Below are 18,567 nucleotides of genomic sequence, written 5' to 3'. Positions count from 1 at the left end.
AAACTGGATTGTAATCCATTGGTGGTCCACGAATCAATTATTCAACAGGGAAAGCATTTTTTAATGAAATGGAACCAACTAGAATAAAATATAAGTTAACATAATATATCCAATGTATATTAATGGTCAAGTATTGTTTTATTTCAGTTGTTTATGAGTATACATGTCTTCATATCTGTATGTAGACAGTGTGCTCTGGGTTATGATAAAATTTGCATTTTATGGTGGGCCACAGTCAAAACAGAATAATAGCCACTGTTATAAAAGCATTTGAACTCGTTACCTACACAAATAGCTAGAAAGAACAGTTTCAGGCATAGAATGAGTTGAACAATTGACAAAAAATAAATATCAAAATAGGGATGTATTGAGGGAAAGATCTAAAAGTTTTACCTTTATAAGATATAAAAATTAAATAATATAAAGCCACATTTCTACCATTGCTGTCATTGTGCCTCTTGATAAATATCAAATTGATCAATTGTGTTCAATAAGTAATAACTGATTGACAGGCTAACAGAATCAACATCAAAATGAATAGCAGTTTTAGATCTTTCTCACTGCAGAGAGTAGATGACCCCTCTCCCCTGTATAAAACCCTGTTCTTAAAATGCAAAAGAGAAAAAAGTTTAAATTAACACATAACTGTATTTGAGGACTGAGTTTTTCAAAATGTGTTCTTAATATATTGAGTTAACCATCAGATCCTGAGATGAAATATTTGAAATGGAAAAATGAACACATTCCCTATGATGTCACCACTGAATTAATTACCTGAATTGCAGAGAGTGAGTACCACATGGCCATGGTTTCCAACACAAAGGCTTCTTCAAAAATATAAAAGCAAAGTAACTAGCTGGAGAATTTTTCTTTAAAAAGAAAATCCTCACACAAAGATGTACACAGGTAGTAAAATAGGGCAAAATAAAAAGAGCATTTTTTGTCATTTGTTCTGTGTAACCTACTATTGAGTCCACATAAATAGCTATTTTCACAGCTAAAAATCACAATCCTCTCAAAAGGGTAAAAACATCTACCTATGGAATATTGTAAAAATAAAACTAATCATTCCCTAAACTAAATATTCAAGCATATTAAAGCATTCCTATCACACATGTAACTGAGTGATATCTTTCCTTCAGTGTATTTATTGCTTAAAGACAACCAATGTAACTATTTTTAGCTGTTGGTAGACAGAAGTTTTATACAAGTTAAATTATGTGCACTGACATCAGTGTAGAAGTATGAATGTCCACAACAATGACTAGGCTTTTAACCAACATGACAACATATTTATTAAAAAATTTTTTTTTAAACCTCTGTGAATGACTCAGCCAAGTTACAGACAGAAGTGGAATCTATTGGTCATGCTGTAAAGGTTGGGAAAACATTAATCCGTTTCTTCACACAGAAGAATAACAAAATTCATACACAGCCCTGGCATCTGGTTGGCTCTCTGTGTACAATATTCAGTAGGCCTAGAAATGAAACTTCACAGATCTGGCTCAGAACTGCATAAACAACTGATATTCAGAAAGTCTGATCTCTCTATTAAGGAGCCTAGGACAGGGTCAGATCTTGCACCATGATCCTATCTGCCCATCTGTAGTTCACCAGGGCTTGTTGCCCCCAAAAGGAATTTGCAGCCTTTATGTTCTTAGCCTAGAAAAGATCATGTCAGACAAGAACAGCCCCAATAGCTTTCTTCATCTCAAGTCCAGCCTGATTTATGAAGAGCCTTCATGATTTCAAGCTTTAGAGACAAATCTCTGATTTTGTTCCCAAAGTGGAATATGTGGATCCTTATTTCTGTCCATCATACATCTTGCCTTAGAGTCTACCCCAATAGTCTTTCCCCTCCTTTCTCCTTTTTGTTCTCTTTTTCCCAAACGCCAGATCCTGTTCACCCTCCAAATACACTCTTAAGCCCTCCCTGATACTTTCTTAGTCTCCACATCTCTGATCTTAGGTAAAATAGGGATAATTACACTTCTATGAATAGGTTGTAATATTAGAGAATAGTAAATGAGAAAATGCCTGTCACTTGCTTAGCAGAATGCATGAGACATAAAGTGACCCAATAAATGTTAAGTATTTTACTTTATAAACCTCTCTTTTAACATTCATACCTCTCTACATTGCATTATAGTTATTTGCCTATGTTACATCTCTCTGTCTAAATTCTAATTTCATTAATATTCGAAGTTATTCTAATTTATCTTTGAACTCTTCCAAGCTCTTACATTTACATAGATTGTTTTATACTATATCTATATATTTATGTTTTCAGACTACTTTTAACATGTCTTTTAATACTACATTTACTTGTTTATCATATCCATATTATTAATATTGTACTGCTCACCTACACAGAAATATGATACGAATTGAACAATTATAACCTATATTTATTATTTATTGCCTAAATAAATGCAATATAAATGAGATATGACCATACAATCATGAACCTCATGCTTTGTGGCTTATAGACCCAGTTTAATTACAGCTGCATGTTTCTCAGTCTATTCCTCATCTATTCCTTTCTCTAATAGGAAAAGAAGCATAGAAATCCTATGACATGGGGCTGGTGTTGTGGCTCAGTGGTAGAGTACTTGCCTAACATACATGAGACCCTGGGTTCAATCCCCAGAAAGAAAGAGAAATCTTACAATATACCTTTTTGGATAGGCACATCATTCTTGTCTTTATCTTGGCATATTGGTGAATAATGAAAAATCTTAGCTAAAAGATACAAAACAAATAGTTCACTACTGAGCTCAGGCTTCTTTTACTGTAGGGTTGATGGCCCTCACCTAGAAAATGCCTGAATATATGAAGTGAAATAACTGGCAATACCATTTTAAATTTTAAAATAACATCTATGATATTCAAATTATAAGCAGTACGGACTACTTTTGGATTGCTGAGGTAGAAGGAACTCCTCAGTGTTTTCCTGCTCATATATACAGGCCTGGGGTCTCACCAGACAAGTCACTAGTATATGTTCAGATTCTGTAACCAGGCTGTCAATATTTAAAATACAGCTTGTTTAATTAGTGTTTTCCTTAATTCTATTATATTAAGTAGTGCCTGACCAACTTATTTCTGCAAGTCCAACTGTTCCATCATCTCTCAAGGGGAGTTCCAATTATTTGACCTACTAAAAGTTTCTGTCAAGTGAAAGAAGTCAAACCCAAGAGTTCATAATGGATTATTCCATTTACATAGATTAAAAAACAAACAGGATAACAGACGTGTTAGAAGTGAGAGCAGTGGTTACCTTAGAGGAAGACAGCAACTGGAATGGCATATGAGAATATTTCTGGTGTGTTGGTAATGCTGTTTCTTGATCCACATACTAGTTACACAGGTGTACTCAGTTTGTGAAAAATTGTTAAGCTTAAGGTAGGTGAATTCTCCTGAACAGATATTTTCTTTCAATTAAAAAAAAAAAACCTGACTTTTGTGTCAATTCTGTCTAAAGAAAGTGGGACACTAAGAACACCTGGAACTTGGGCATCTTTTAATTCAACTACCTGTTAATGTCATTTTAAAGATTTTGCTATGACTCATCCTAAATGAATAACAGTGCTTGTTTTACTGAGCAAACTTCCTACATGCCCTTTCTTCTTCTCCAATACATATTGAGTCTATAAACCAACCAAACATAAAGAGTTAAAGAGTAAAGCCTTGTAGTTCCACCTTATTTACAATATAACATCCTCTACAGAAAATAATTACAGAAACACAGGAAATGACTTCTCCAGGGATGAGAATGTGCATAGGATGCTGCTTCCTGAATTATCTCCTTCAAAAGTACTCCCTCTGTCATCTGGGAGAATTGCAAATTAACATTCCAACTCCAAAGATCAATAACTACAATAAGAGAGGCACAGCTAGAAAGAATGACCTCAGGCTTAATTTACTAGCAGGAAAAAACACAAAGGAAAAAAAAGAACACTGAGCTCTCTTCTGAAACCATGGAAAGAGTACTCTCAGCCATAGAACGAAAGCAGGGCTGATACAAAACATGAATTTGATTTTATTTAACCTCTCCCACCCCACATATTTTGGCCCAGTAGGAATTTCATCCACTAGGTAGACCTGGAATCCATCCAAAGAGAAAAAGAAGTTGTTTCCTACTTGGATAGTGATCACTTCGTCCCAAGCAAACCAACAACCCTAGATAGTCAATCTCTGTTAACCTGACTACTATTAAGAAATTTGGGTGGAATCAGAAAAAAATATGCTCTCCTAAAACAGCCTATAGTAAACCAAGGAGAAATGGAATTATCACAGCAGCAGCTGGAAGTAAATATTCATACTCAAGAAGGGCTGAATCCTTGCAGCAAGAAAGGAAATAAATTAACCAATTACTGGTAAGGAAGAATGTTTTAGAAATAATGGAAAAGAAATGTCCCTGCCCTTCCTTTCACAGGTAAAGTTGGGGCTGGTCTGGCTGAACAGACAACTAGTGAAAATATATTAAAACCATAGTACATTTAAGGATAATCTTAAAACTTCAGCATGTTCTCAACTGCAAAAATAATATATAATACCACATACTCTGTCTCTAGATGGCTTCAGAGTTTCCAGGAACCGCCTTCATTGTTTTTCTGCAAACTTTTGCATGTCACACCTGCTTTACACAGGTGCCTCACTGGAAGCAAACTTGGAGGAGAAAAGGAGGAAAAGGAAGATTTAAATCAACACAAATAAATTTTGTACCAAAAATAAAAGAAATTGTTCCCCAGTTTAATTTTTAAGGGGAGATTCAGCAGGGAAGGAGACAGACAGGGGGACGTCTGGCTACTTCCCAAGGCAGAAATCATGACTCATCAAAGCTTTCAGAGGGGACAGAAGAGACTTTGCATTTGTCTTGAGTTCACCTTCAGGCCAAGAAATGTTCTCTGAACTGGGAACTGGGAACCTTACATGTGTGTCCTGGGTCTGCGACGAATGGCAACGAGGTCTTTGGCAAAACCTCTAAAGTTCTGAGTCTAGCTTTCCTCTTCAGTAGGTGATCACTAGCTTTAACAGTCTAGGACTTGAGATTCCAGGTCCTGTAACCTCAGGGGAATTGGTCCACTGGGGGGAGCTGCAGAACTTCCCTCTGCTCACCAACTCTAGGGCCCTGGGGCCCCAACTCTTAGTAGTTGCTGATGTTCCGTTAAAAGATGGCCCTAGGGAATTGGGGAGAGGGTGTAGAGCCCTTCTCTCGGTAAAAGGGGGCCATAATTGCAGGAGTTCAGTCCTTAAGGACGCTGCTCATTGCGACTCCGGAAGTAACCCCCTTACCCTGTGCCCGGATTTAAGTGTTCCAGAAATGGGGGCAAGCTGATGCCCAGGAAGCCTGGCAGGGAGGGCGAGGCACACCGAGCAGGGAAGACAGGTTTAGGTGCTGGGGCCCAAAGAGATAGTGGAGAGCTGCGTGGAGCCAGACAGAAGGGCAGCCCTCCTTGGTTCCTTACCCCCGTAGCTTGGCGGGCCAGGGTCCTAGGCCCAAGCCCCTGGGTTCCCTGGCGCGGAGTGAGGGGCAGGTCGGGAGGCGGAGGCGCGAGGCCTCTGGGGCGCGCTTTGCCGCGACCCTGTCACTCCCCCGCCGCCTCCGCCCCTACCCTCGGCTGCGTCGGCGAGCGAGCGAACGCAGCAAAACAAAACAAACTCGTGCCGGCTTCCTGTTGTGCAACCCAGTCCCGAGTAAGTCGCGGACTGAAAGGGCTCCGCCGCGGGCTGCCAGCTAGGAAACCCGGGCGGTGGGTACCTTCGCACTGCCCGGCCCGGCCAGAGCCTGGAACTGCAGGAGCCACTGCCGGGCTCGCCGCACTCAGGAGCACACATCCCTCAAGCCAGCGTTGAGCGCCACCCTCCCCCGCCGTGCAAGTGCGCCCATCCTGGGGTGTCCTTTCGATTCTCGACTCCCAAACACCTCTAAGGAGCCTAAGGGCTCGACTTACGGAACCAGAAAAAGCTTTCCCCAAAGTTTCTCCCCCCAGGTACCTAATTGAATCATCCATTGGATGACAAATCCACAGGGGCCAAGATTTCCAGACACTTGGGTGACTTCCTTGTCCCCGAGGTGACTTGTCAGCTCCAGTGAGTAACTTGGAATTGTCGCTCCGGGCAAGGTGTGTGTCTAGGACAGAACCCTGCCGGCTCACTCACGCTTTCCAGAGAGCGGCCCGGCCGACTTCAAAATACACACAGGGTCATTTATAGGGACTGAAGTTGTGTGCAGGACAAAGTCCTCGAGACTGAGACATTTTCCAAACAGAGCTGACATTTTGTCCGGTCCCATAAAAATGTAAACGCAAGGTGACGATCCCGGCGGGGAGTGTTCGAGTCTGAATGTGTCTGCGCTTTTGCAGCGTGGGAGGTTATAGTTACAGACCTGGAGGCTGCGGGTAGCTGGACGGGTCCCAGCGACTAGTACATGTACCCCCAAACCGAGGACCTCCCGAAACAATGGGGACACACACTTGGGTGATGCACAAGTTGGAAAACAACCTTCGTGGAGCTCCACAAGCACGTGGAACTTGAAAAGGCAACCACAGCCCGGTGTGTGCGCGAAAGACCTCACGTCACCCCCATCAATTCTCACTTCGCCAAAGTTTCCCTTCAATGGGGACAGGGTGGCGTGCACAGTTCCCGTGCGTCCTGTAACTTGCCCTTATTTTGTAGCCCTCTAGAACTTGGCGTTTAACAGAAAACACAAAAACTCTTCCTAATTAGCGAAACTTTAACACTATGTGGATTTCCTGTCTTCTACACTTGGCTCTTAGGCAACTAACTGAAAGAACACAGTTTAATTCCTAATTGAGTGTTACTAGCAGTCTCAGTAGGTGTAGATCCCTAAAAGACCTACAAATCTGGGGGGTGGGGTGTGCGTATCCTTAAACCCGCGCGAATGCCACCGGCTCAGCGTGGAAAACTATTTCTAATCCCTAGTTTGCGTCTCTGAGCTTTCACTCCCCCACATTCTCTAGCGCCTGGTTTCTCCTAGTCTCTCACCAGCGAACAAAGTTCCTATGGCATCCACTTACCAGGTAACCAGGATTTCCACAACAAAGCTCGGCGTTCGGGTCCCTTCCCCCGGCCAGCTGGCGCGAATGACAGCGGGAGGCCAGCGCTGGCGAGAAGTAACTTGGGGCTCCAGCCCTTCAACGCGCTGCACGGGTTCTGCCTCCTTCGGAAATGAAAACTCCCATCCAAGCCAGGGGACGGAGCGCTGAAACCCGGCCCAAGTGCCGTGTGTGCGCGCGCCTCTGAGAGGGCAGTGGCGGCAGGGGGAGGAGAAGGCAGAAGGCGGGTGGCTGGACCCTCGGCATCAGCTCATTCTCCCTGCTACACGCATATACACGCAAATAATGTTTTTAAAAAGTTGAGTTGAGACTTTGTGCTTCGCCTGTCCTGCTCATCCTCCCCCTGGGCCAGGGGATGTGAGGGTAGGGGCCAGACCCGGGATGCTGGCTATTGATGCCGGCGGGTCGTGTCGGGGGAGCCACGGTGCGAGCCTGGAGGACCGCCCGCCGCGTACTCGGGGTGCTGGGAGGGGCGGCGGTGGCAGTTCGGGTGCTGGTGCCCGTGCGCGCCGCGCTCTGGGCTGCCCGGGAGGCGCACTGCGGACGCGACTGCAGGGAGAGGGGAAGAGGGAGGGAGGGAGGCTGCTGGGCGAGGATTGTGGATGTGTGCGGCTGTGAGGGCCGGCCTGTAGCCAGCTGCTTCCTGAGTGTGAGCGCCAGAGGAGGAGGGGGTGGGACGGGGGGCGGGCTTGCTGGTCACAAGGCTGGCCAATTCGAAGGCCGAGCTTGTGTCTCCCTTTAGACGCGTTTCTCTCTCTCCTCTCCTCTCCTCTCCTCACTTCTCTTCTCTCTCCTTTCTCTATCTCTCTCTTTCTCCTTCCTCAGTCTCTGTCTTCTTCCCTTGCGCCAGCGAGTCCAAGAACTTCAGACAGCATGAAGACACTTGCCTTCTTCCTGGCCTTATTTGTTGCACTTTTTCTAACAAAAAAAAAAAAAAAAAAAAGTGATTTGATATCAAATCACAACGAACAAGAGAAATATATAGTCAGTGATAAAATAGAGTAGAAGCTAAAAAGTGAAAAATAGCAAAATAAATGTGATTGGGTGCACATGACAATTTCAGAATTGAATGGGTGAGGCAGAAAAGAGGTCTGTGGTATCTTTTCAAAGTATAAGACAAGGAAGAGAGGAGTATGATGGAAATGTGGCAAGAGGATCAAACAAAACACAGGCTTGCATCTGTATAGTGGTGCATCTGTGCAGTGGTAGCTTTCTCCTTAGATTTTCTATGTCTTCAGCTTCATAGCATGCCTAAACTGTGACCCCCATCTCCAGACTTTTTATTAGGCTTAATCAACAGGTTGTCCTCAGAAGGCCTGCTTTTAGTGGATCCCCACATGTATTGTCACAGACACAAAGACTTCTATCTTAGGAATCCGCAGAGTGTATTGCACGCAGTATCCTCTTCCATCTAGGCCTTTCTGTAGTGAGAGCATTATTCAAACTTGTGAATTAAATGAATGAAGAGGCCACAGACACTTTTAGAATTCCACCAGTCCTTAAGAGTCTGTTCTTCTCTGATTTAAATATAGGTTAGCATTCAAGTAGTAGATGCTATGCTCAAGGTAGCAGCCCTCAAGGACACAAATTAGTTACCCAAGAAAGCCAAACCAAAAAGATTGTTAGCAATTTTCATATACCTTATTGCAGCAGGAATATTACTAGACTTGGTTTTAATCTACAATAGTAACATCCTCCAAAGAAGTCCAGTTTTTGTAATACTTTTTCATATGTCTTATTATGATTCTCTTTTCCCTTCCCTTAGGACACAAACTCATCAGAATATTAATCATCAGAATATCTGTCAGCAGAAGTAGAAGGAAGAAAATAAACTAATAATTATTTGTGATATGTCATTCTGTCAACTTTCCAATTTCTCCCTCTGATCTTCATCTTTTAAATACAAATACCCAAACCCAAGATGGCAATTGATGGGTTCAACCACACATAAGAAAATACTCATAAAATGAAGCATGCAGCAACATCACAAAAACAAAGAAACCAAGTGGTGGAAATTGCCATGACTATTCCATTGTGGCTAGTTATTGCAACATGCCTGGCATTCACATAAAAACTCCTCCTCATTAACTCCAGCCTTTAGGAGCAGAGCAAGATGGGAACATTGACCCTTTGATGCATCATGGGAAATTCTATTCATCAGATTCTTGTGCTGTTCAACTGATCCCCAGGAACAAGACAAGCCTGGATGGATGCTAAAAAACAAAATAATCCTTTCCAACATCCTCTAAATATAATTTCAAATACAATGATTTTGATGCAAGAAATGGTATTTCAGGGATTTCAAGAAGCTTCCTAAACTTCCCACTTGGGATAGCATAGTTGGAAGAGACAAAATATAGTGCAACACCCTACTTTAATCAGTGACTCCTGGATTAAAACATTGGGAAAATTATGAGTCATCAACCTGGAGATCCCCAAAATTCTCTTAATTTACATAAGCCTAGGGGTAGTAATGGCATTTTATTTAAGCGAGGCTTTCATGAACTTTTAACATTCTGAAAACATTTACCAGTAAATAAGTACAGTGTTCTGGTTCGTTGGATTCCACCCCAACCCCTTTTTTTTGGGGGGGGGGTTGTTTTGTTTTGATTTTTGTTTTTTTGTTTGTTTGTTTGTTTGTTTTGCCAAGAATTTAGATCTACAAAATTATTATATTCCATGAGCTTTAATAAAAATGTAGTGCTACCAATACAACACAAGAGTGACTCAGAATGAGATCTGTACTTCTTCTGGACTGAATTGGTCAGCAGGGGGGGTGAGGGGGGTAATGAGAGACAGTGGGAAAGGAAGTCATATCATTCATAAATTATACTGTCCCCTCCCTGTGAGCTCTCCATCATGCTTAGGAATCATGTCCTTGCAGTCTTTCTGCCAGATAGGTGGGAACTGCAGCCCAGTCAGTATCTTCCCTCTCTAGAGACCCATGTTGTGCGTGTCTCAACCACTGACTGAGGGCAGCTGACTCAGCAGACAGAGCCCTGCTGCCAGCTCAATTCCAGTTCTCATTCATTTGAGAAATATTCGGTGAGTACCTACTCTGTCCAAGTAATCAACACTTGTAATCAGTGAACATGAGAATGTTACATGAAACCTTTTGCCCAGTGCCTGGGTTATAGCAAACCCTCAAGGAATGGGGGCTCTTTGTATATATACTCTTATCTTTCCTCCAAGTAACTGTATGGCCATTAGTAAGGCTTCATCTAGAAGCAAGTATGTTGAAGCTCAGTAAACAATTAAAAAGAATCAGAGGGCTGGGGTTGTAGATCAGTAGTAGAGCGCTTGCCTGGCACGTGTGAGGCACTGGGTTTGATCCTCAGCACCACATACAAATAAATAAATATATAGATAAATAAACATATTATGTCTGTCTACAACTAAAAAATATATATTTTAAAAAAATCAGAGACAGAGTCAAGTTTGCCAGTCTAGAAGCCTCAAGGTCTTTCAACATTGCTATCCTACAAAATAACAGTATATTTGCACTGAATATTTGCAAAGAATATTGAGGGTGTATAAAGTACAATATTTATATTTAATATTTATCTTTTAATCAATGTCGGATGAGCATAAGCATGCAGAATGTGTGGGGGCAGCAGGAATAATTCCTACAATATAGTATGTAATGACCTGTACCTCAAAGAACAGGTAAAAAAAGCAATAAGCAAAGCAGACTAGTCCAGATAGTGGGATCAGCATCATAAAAGGCTCAGGTGTCACAGATCCTGTGTAGTTGCTCAAACAAAGTTAGAGTCAAAATCGGAACATTCGATATCTGATAGCTGAAGCAATGGAACACTCCTGGAAGGAACATTCTGACAGCCATACTTCAGGCAAATTATTGGGTCAATCTGAGTGATCTCACAGCAACCATTTACAAACTTGCTAAGAACTATGGTCAGATTCCTACTCATTCAGAGTGTTTACAGAGAGAAACAAATTTCAATCCCAAAATGCACATAAGTCAAATTAATAGCACCAGTGATAGCATGCCTAGTTATTCACAAACACACACACACACACACACACACACACACACTCACACACACTCACACACACTCACACACCAGCTGGCAAGACTCCAGTTAGGGAGAAGTGCAGTGGAAAAATCAGTGTTTGCCAAATTAAAGAGGGGAACTAAATGTGTAAGACGGAAATTTTCCATTTTACTTCCTGAGGGAGTAGTACAAATAGTGGAATGAGGCAAATTTCACATTATGTTATCAGTGTTTGACACCTTAATGAAACTTAAGTTGATGTTTCTACTAATTTTCCACAAGTATAGTTGGCCCAGACTCTCTTGTTTACCCATCAGTGATCAACTGAATTTTTAAAAATTCTTATTAATACTCACTACATCCATAGTATCATTACTTTTTTTTCTTTTCTAAGGTCAAAATTAAATCAAAGTCTAAAATGTATCACTTCAAATGCAACTGACAAAAATGTGAAATACTTCACTCCCTTCAATATTTCTGTATCTCTTCTGATTGGTAAAGTTTTTTTCTTTCCATTTTATATAAACCTAACTGAAACACTTCTAAAATCCAACCAAATGGTCATTGGGATATTACTATCTTAGTAATATGTCAAAGAGCTTACCACATGAAATAGGGGTCCACAGATGTATATGGTATTTCACAGGGAGCTAGTTATGCTTTCACTACTTAACATCTATACTGGCCACTTATACATGGTGTTGTAAAATCAATTACTTGGTTGGTTATCTTATCCATAACTGCCTTCTATAAATGTCCTCTAATGGCTATAACTTACTTTTCTTCATAAGCCTTTCATGGCCTAGCAGTAAGTAGTACTGGGCACTAGTAAATAATTAATGTTATCTGAATGAATGGATTCATTAATGAGGAAGTGAATGAATAGTTTTTCCACTTTCAGAGATAGTGAATAGCACTAACAACAAGTCTTTGTGTGAATAGGTAATCATTCCAATGCTCCAAGATTCTAAACATCTGTCTTCTCTCTCTGTGCTCCCAGGCTCTTCGTGGTTTTGTCTTTGTTTTTCTTGATAAAGAAAATTCAAAGTCTCTATGTGATGCTTAGGGTTAGGAGAAAAATGCCCCCTCCCCTTCCCCAGTCTAACACCCTCCCTGTCTGACACCCATTAGCTCCTTTGCATGAATCGGGTCATTTCCACCGTATCTTGAATTCTACCCCAAAAAGAAGAATACATGCTAAATCATGGGAGAAGGAAAATTGAAAATGAGGGCACAGAAAGGAAGATGAATGTTAGAACAATGAGAGGAAATGAAGAAGGCAGACAGACTGGGACACCCTCAGCATAGTGGAGAAGAACAAATTAGTATTGGATAGAATTAAGCTTGGGGGAAAATGATTTGGGGACTTTTCAGATTCCTTCCTGACTTATCTGTAAGAGGATTTGAATAAACTTGGAAATTTTCAACAAGTCCCAAATTCCCATAATGCTAAAGGTCTTGGGAGTTTTTCGTGTGTATACACGCTTCTGTTCTCTTTTAAGGATGTGGCACAGGGAAGGGTATAATTTTGTTGTCCATTGTTCAAATGACCAGTTACCCCAAGGCAGACCTGCCCTTGGCAAGAGTGTTGACCTCCTTTGTGCTCTGGGCACTGCTCCAAGTTCATTATCCTCATTACCTTACTTAATTCTCACAATGGTCCAATGAGGTAGCATCTAACACAGCTTCCATTTTACAGATGAGAAAACAGAGGCAGAGAGGTGAAATGTCTTCCCAATGTCACCCAGCACCTGTGGCAGTGGCCCCACTTCAAACAGAAAAAGGTCACCATATTATCCATCACTCTATTACTCTTTCAGGGCAGGAAAGGATGCTTCCACCAGACCTATTTGTTCATACATTCAGGGTGGCATGTTGGAAAGAGGGTGGGTTCTAGACTCAGAAAACCTGAAAATCTCAACTCTACCACTGACCCAGAAACTGGCAATTGGTTCCTGAATCACTGGGGATCTCAGGTCTACTAGGAGAGTTACTGAAAAGATTGAATGGGACTTGTGCCACTGGCCAACACACATGTGCAACCAGGGGTTTTCTGATAGAAGAATTTGTTCTTCTCCAATATGCTGATGGTGTCCCAGGCATAGCCCAAGAGCTCCAGGAAAAACTTACCCCAATCCCAGCCACAGTTCCAAGAATGTACTCCATAATTTTAAGAGAAACCCTGCTTTCCTCCTCAAAGTGAATAGCTCATAAATCTGGGTTACAAGCTCATAAATCTGGGTTGAAGCCAATCCATGCAGGGCATTCTCCTAGCCACAACAATTGGCTGAAGAAAAGACATGTGACCAAATATGGACTAATGAGAGGTGGGGACAAAAGTTTTTTGATAGATTCTGGTGAGCTGGCCTTTCCTCCTCTGTGTGTTGTACAGAGACAAATGTGAAGCTGCCTTTCTCTGTCTGCAGAAAAGGCTGGCAATGTAAGGCAAGATGAAGAAGTTTGGAGAAAACAGAAACCAGGGCCCTAATGAAGCCACACCTGATCTCCATCTGACCTCTTGACTTATTTGTGAGAATCAGTAAATTTCTGTTTGTCTTTTAAATAAACAGCTGACAACTTATAGAAGAACCTAAGGTATTCAAGGCACCCCGGAGGTGTAAAGATAAGCAAGACAAACTTCAAGATTCAATACCTAATAAATAGTTACAGAGTTTTTGTGACATTATTTTAGCCTGGTTGTTATTATTTTTAATCAAGTTATAGCTCTTGCTCCCTTCAGGACCCTTCTACCATTTGGACAATATAATATTAAGCAAGAGACATTCCACTTCCCCAGGAATTACACAATGCCCCTTTTCAGACCAGCTGGTCAACCTTTGGGGGTGAGATAGAATGGCTTATCCATTTGGTTGTCAGACAACTGCCTTGAAAAGCCAGGACATTTCTGCATATTCCCAGTTACTGTTTAACAAATGTTGCCCCAGAATGCAGAACCTAATAGGAAATATGTGCATTCCCAAATTCCTATCTATTCCTGTTGTTTCATTCCCAAATAAAACAGAGCCTCTCAGTTTTTCCTGGAATGACCTTAAGAAATAGAAAAGGAACTGTGTGAAAGTGCCTGTCCAGGTGAGTCCTGTAATAATTTTTTTGGTTCTTGCCATTGATATGAATCCAAACTTCAAAAGTTTCAGTTCATCCTTGAACATCCTGCCCACCCCCATGCTTTTCTGTCCTGTTTTGTAACTAAATGGCATTTAAAACTCTAGCTATAGATATCATTTCGGACAGTTGGCGTAATTAGCAGGCGGAAAGTCCTTAGATTCTAGATTGAATTTAGGGCCCAGCAGCTAGACCATTTGAACTTGATAACAATGATGTTATCTCAGCAGGTTGCATAGGTCAGAAATGTTCTTCCTGTCATTGCTTTCTTTTTCCTTCTAGCAAGAAGTGGACATAAAGGAGAAAGTGAGTGCATTGGGTTACAAGCGGTCAGCTTAAGACGCAGTTTAGCTATAGCACTGATAACAGCCCACATTCATTAGCAGCCCATTATGTGCCAGGACAGAGCAAAGTACTTGAGATTCTTGATCTCACTGAATTCTCACAGGTAGGGTGCTAAACAGTGTCAGAGGGGAGACTAGAACCAGCCCCCACTGACTCCAGAACATGGGTTCCTTGTGGTAACTCTGTACCGCCTCCACAGAGGATTGGCTTATTGTAAGATGTTTTGATGAAATATGTGGCAAACATAATTATATGTAAAATTCAGGAACAAAATATGTAGGTGAGTATATAATGACCTGTTATAGGACACCACCAGGTGATACTGAATTCATGGTTCCTCAAAGCCTGCTGCTTCAGGTTTGAATGTCTGCCCTCTCCAAATTCACTTTGAGAATTAATTACCCTTATAACAGCAAGGATCAGTGGGATTTGGGGGGAGTTAATTAGGATTCAATGATGTCATGAGTGTGGGGCTCCATGGTGGCAGTGGTGATGTTTTAAGAAGGAAAGAGACCTGAGCTAACAAGCTTGCTCTGTTGTCCCATGGGATGCTCTGCAGAGAGCTCTCCCCAGCATCAAGACCCTCACTAAATGTGGCCCCTGCATGTTAGACCTCTACTACTATGAGCTAAACAAACCTTTATTTTTATTACAAATTACCCAGTCTGCTGCATTCCGTTGTAGCAAGGGGAAATGGACTAATGCTGGCCTTGCATGCTCTCCCAAGCCTCCAAGTCTTGGTACCTGCTGTTCTGTCCTTGCTGAAGGATCTCTACTTTCACCCCCTCCATTATGGTAGGGAGCATAATGTATCCCTGGTAACCTGGGAATATGTTAGGTAGCAGGATTAAAGGGACTTATGGTTGCAAATAGAATTAAGGTTGCTCATTAGTGGACCTCAAAATAGGGAGGCTCTCCAGGATTATCAAGGTGAGCACAGTACCATCGTGAAACTTCCTAAAAGTAGATAAGGAAAGCAGAAGAAGAGAGTCAGAGAAAGTGATTTGAGGGTCACAGAGGCGGAGCCATGGAGATACTACTTGGTGTTGAAGGTACAGAAAAGGACCATTGGACAGGAGAGGGAGGAAGATGGCGGCAAAGGGAGTGCATCACCCCAGTGCGCCGCGTCACTGTGCGGGAGAAAGACGAGGTGAAACAGCTGAAGGCTATCTTGTTGGGAATTTCCAGTGAAATTGAGGTGCTCCAGAATCTAGTGGACGGATTTCCATCGCGTGAGGTTCGGCTGCGGGGGCTCGGTCGCGGGCGATTTCTCCGCACGGAGGGTCGCATTGCCTGATCTGCGGACCACCCCGCAGCTGGAGTCTGCGGCGCGGGCTGTGAAGCGGCGAGGTGCCGGAGCGGGGTGCAGCGATGCGAATTCTGGGGGCTCCTGCCAGTGGTGCAATGGCTGTGCTTAGTGCTGAGTTCTGGCTTTGAGACAGAGGAGAGAAGCGGTCCAGTTCGGTTCTCGACACCAGTCAGACCACGGAGGAGGACGGCAGCCGCCATCTTGGAGAGCTGATGTAATCATCCCTGTTTTCTACTGATCTCAGCTCATTCAGCTACGGAACAGGTGATTTCAGGCTGGTATATGCAGACAGATCGCTCAGGCTCGGGGCTGGAGAACCTGTGGAGAATACTCCTTGGGGCTTGCTCCTGGCAAGGCGTGCACTGGGCTCTGAGCGGCCGGATTCTGGTTCCCCGGGCTGCTTTGGCCCAGGGCTGGGGAACCTGCGGAGACTGTGTGTTGAGTGGAGCGTGCGCTGAGCTTGGGGCGGCTGGGCTCTGACTCCCAGAACAGTTTTGGCCCAGGGCTGGGGAGCCCACGGGGACTGCGTCTTTGAGCCTGCTCCCAGCGGAGCGTGCACCCAGCTCGGAGAGCTTGGAGCGGCCGGGCTCTGGCTCCCGGGGCAGCTTTGGCCTGGGGCTGGGGAACCCGCGGGGGTCGCTCCTTGGAGCCTGCTCCTAGCGAAGCGTGGCCAGGATCGGAGAGGCCGGGTTCTGGCTCCCAAAGCTGCTTTGGCCCAGGGCTGGGGAACCTGCAGTGACTGCTTCTCGGTCCGGGTCCTGCTGGGTGCTGTGGGGGCCAGGGGGGCAGAGTGGAGCTACCACCTGCGCCCAGAGCAGGCCAAGTGACCCGCCGGCGTGGTATCACAACACCCCAACTGCAGCTGGGGCCGAAGAGAGTAGCCGCCCACGCCTAGAACAGGACCAGCGACCCGACTGCGCGGTAGCCAAGTCACCCCATTTGGAGTAGGGGCTGTGCAGAGCCGCTGTCTGAGCCTGCAAGGTAGGCAGACCTGCGACCCACTGGCAGGGCAGGCCCGGTAGCCTGCCAGCGTGGTGAACAAGTAGCACCGAGGCAGTCACGTCACACTGGTTGGAGTGGGGGTGGAGCAGAGCCGCCGCCCGTGTCTGGAAAAGACCCAGCGACCCGTTGGAGAGGCAGTCAGGTACCCCCACTGGGAGTGGGGGCTGAGCAGAATTGCCGCCCGAGCCCGCAAGGTAGGCAGACCTGCGACCCACCGGCGGAACAAGCCTAGAGGCCTGCCAGCGTGGTAGACACGTCACACCAATTGGAGTAGGGGCCGAGCAGAGCCACCGCCCACATCCGGATCAGGACCAACGACCCGAGGGCGTGGTAGTTACGTCACCACAATTGGAGTGGGGGCAGAGCAGAGCCGCCACCCGCGCCCGCAAGGTGGGCAGACCTGCGACCGACCAGCGTGGTAGACAGATCACCCTAATTAGAGGAGGAGCACAGCCACTACCCGCCCTGCAAGGGAGATTTCCCAACTATACAAGAGCAATATAAATAAATAGGGGGAAAATTTCAAAAACACAACAGTTTCACCAAGCAGAAAGAAACGCGAGCAGTATGAAAAGACAAGGAAAGAAAGGACCACAAGCAATGCAGGTCAACTCAACTTTAGAAGAGGTAATAGCTGCAACAGATGGAATGTCAGATAAAGAGTTCAGGATATACATGCTTCAGATGATCTGGAGTCTCAAGGAAGACATGAGACAGCAAAATCAGACAATGAAAGATCACTTTGACAAGGAACTACATAAACAAATCCAGGAAGTAAAAGATCAATTTCACAGGGAGATAGAGGTAATAAAAAACAAACAGATAGAAATCCTAGAAATGCAGGAAGCAATAAACCAACTTAAAAACTCAATTGAGAACACTACCAGCAGAGTAGATCACTTAGAAGATAGAACATCAGACAATGAAGACAAAGTATTTCAACTTGAAAAGAACATAGACAGCTCAGCAAGTCTGCTAAGAAACCATGAGCAGAACATCCAAGAAATATGGGATAATATTAAAAGACCAAACTTAAGAGTCATTGGGATACAGGAAGGCACAGAGCTCCAAACCAAAGGAATAAACAATCTATTCAATGAAATAATACGAGAAAACTTCCCAGACTTGAAGAATGAAATAGAATCCCAAATCCTAGAAGCCTACAGGACGCCGAATGTGCAAAATCATAAGAGATACACACCTAGACACATTATAATGAAGATGTCCAACATACAGAATAAGGAGAGAATTTTAAAAGCTACAAGAGAAAGGAAGCAGATTACATTTAGGGGTAAACCAATCAGGATAACAGCTGATCTCTCAATACAGACTCTGAAAGCTAGAAGATCCTGGAATAACATATTTCCAACACTGAAAGAAAATGGGTTCCAGCCAAGAATCGTGTATCCGGCGAAATTAAGCTTCAGGATGGAAGATGAAATTAAAACCTTCCACGATAAACAAAAGTTAAAAGAATTCGCAGCTAGAAAACCATCTCTTCAAAAAATCCTTGGAAAAACATTACAGGAAGAGGAAATGGAAAATAACATTGAAAACCAACAGTGGGAGGTAGGACAGTAAAGGGGGGAAAGTAATCAAAGAGGAAAACAAATCAGGTTTAGTAACATTAATGAACAAATATGGCTGGAAGAACAAACCATATCTCAATAATAACCCTAAGTGAATGGCT

At 43.5% G+C, this 18,567-nt stretch overlaps 1 protein-coding gene across 11 annotated transcripts in view; it reads right to left on the bottom strand.

Moving 5' to 3' along the window:
- Positions 1-7,598, bottom strand: part of GLIS3 (GLIS family zinc finger 3) — a 441,268-nt gene extending 433,670 nt beyond the window's left edge. For 2 of the 11 annotated variants that reach the window (XM_081281075.1, XM_081281078.1), the window contains exons 1-2: positions 5,472-5,887; positions 4,567-4,671 (exon numbers count right to left, since the gene is read on the bottom strand). The gene's annotated coding sequence lies outside the window, so the exon portion shown is untranslated. Of the gene's footprint in view, positions 1-4,566; positions 4,672-5,471; positions 5,889-6,000; positions 6,193-7,043 lie in introns of those variants that run through there. The other 9 variants (XM_081281071.1, XM_081281076.1, XM_081281068.1 and 6 more) reach the window with 9 other exon arrangements.
- Positions 7,599-18,567: the final 10,969 nt, after the last annotated feature.

Source organism: Spermophilus citellus, assembly GCF_964194105.1.
Source record: "Spermophilus citellus genome assembly, chromosome: 2".
NCBI lineage: Eukaryota > Metazoa > Chordata > Mammalia > Rodentia > Sciuridae > Spermophilus > Spermophilus citellus.
This window is presented reverse-complemented; position numbering and strand designations above follow the sequence as displayed.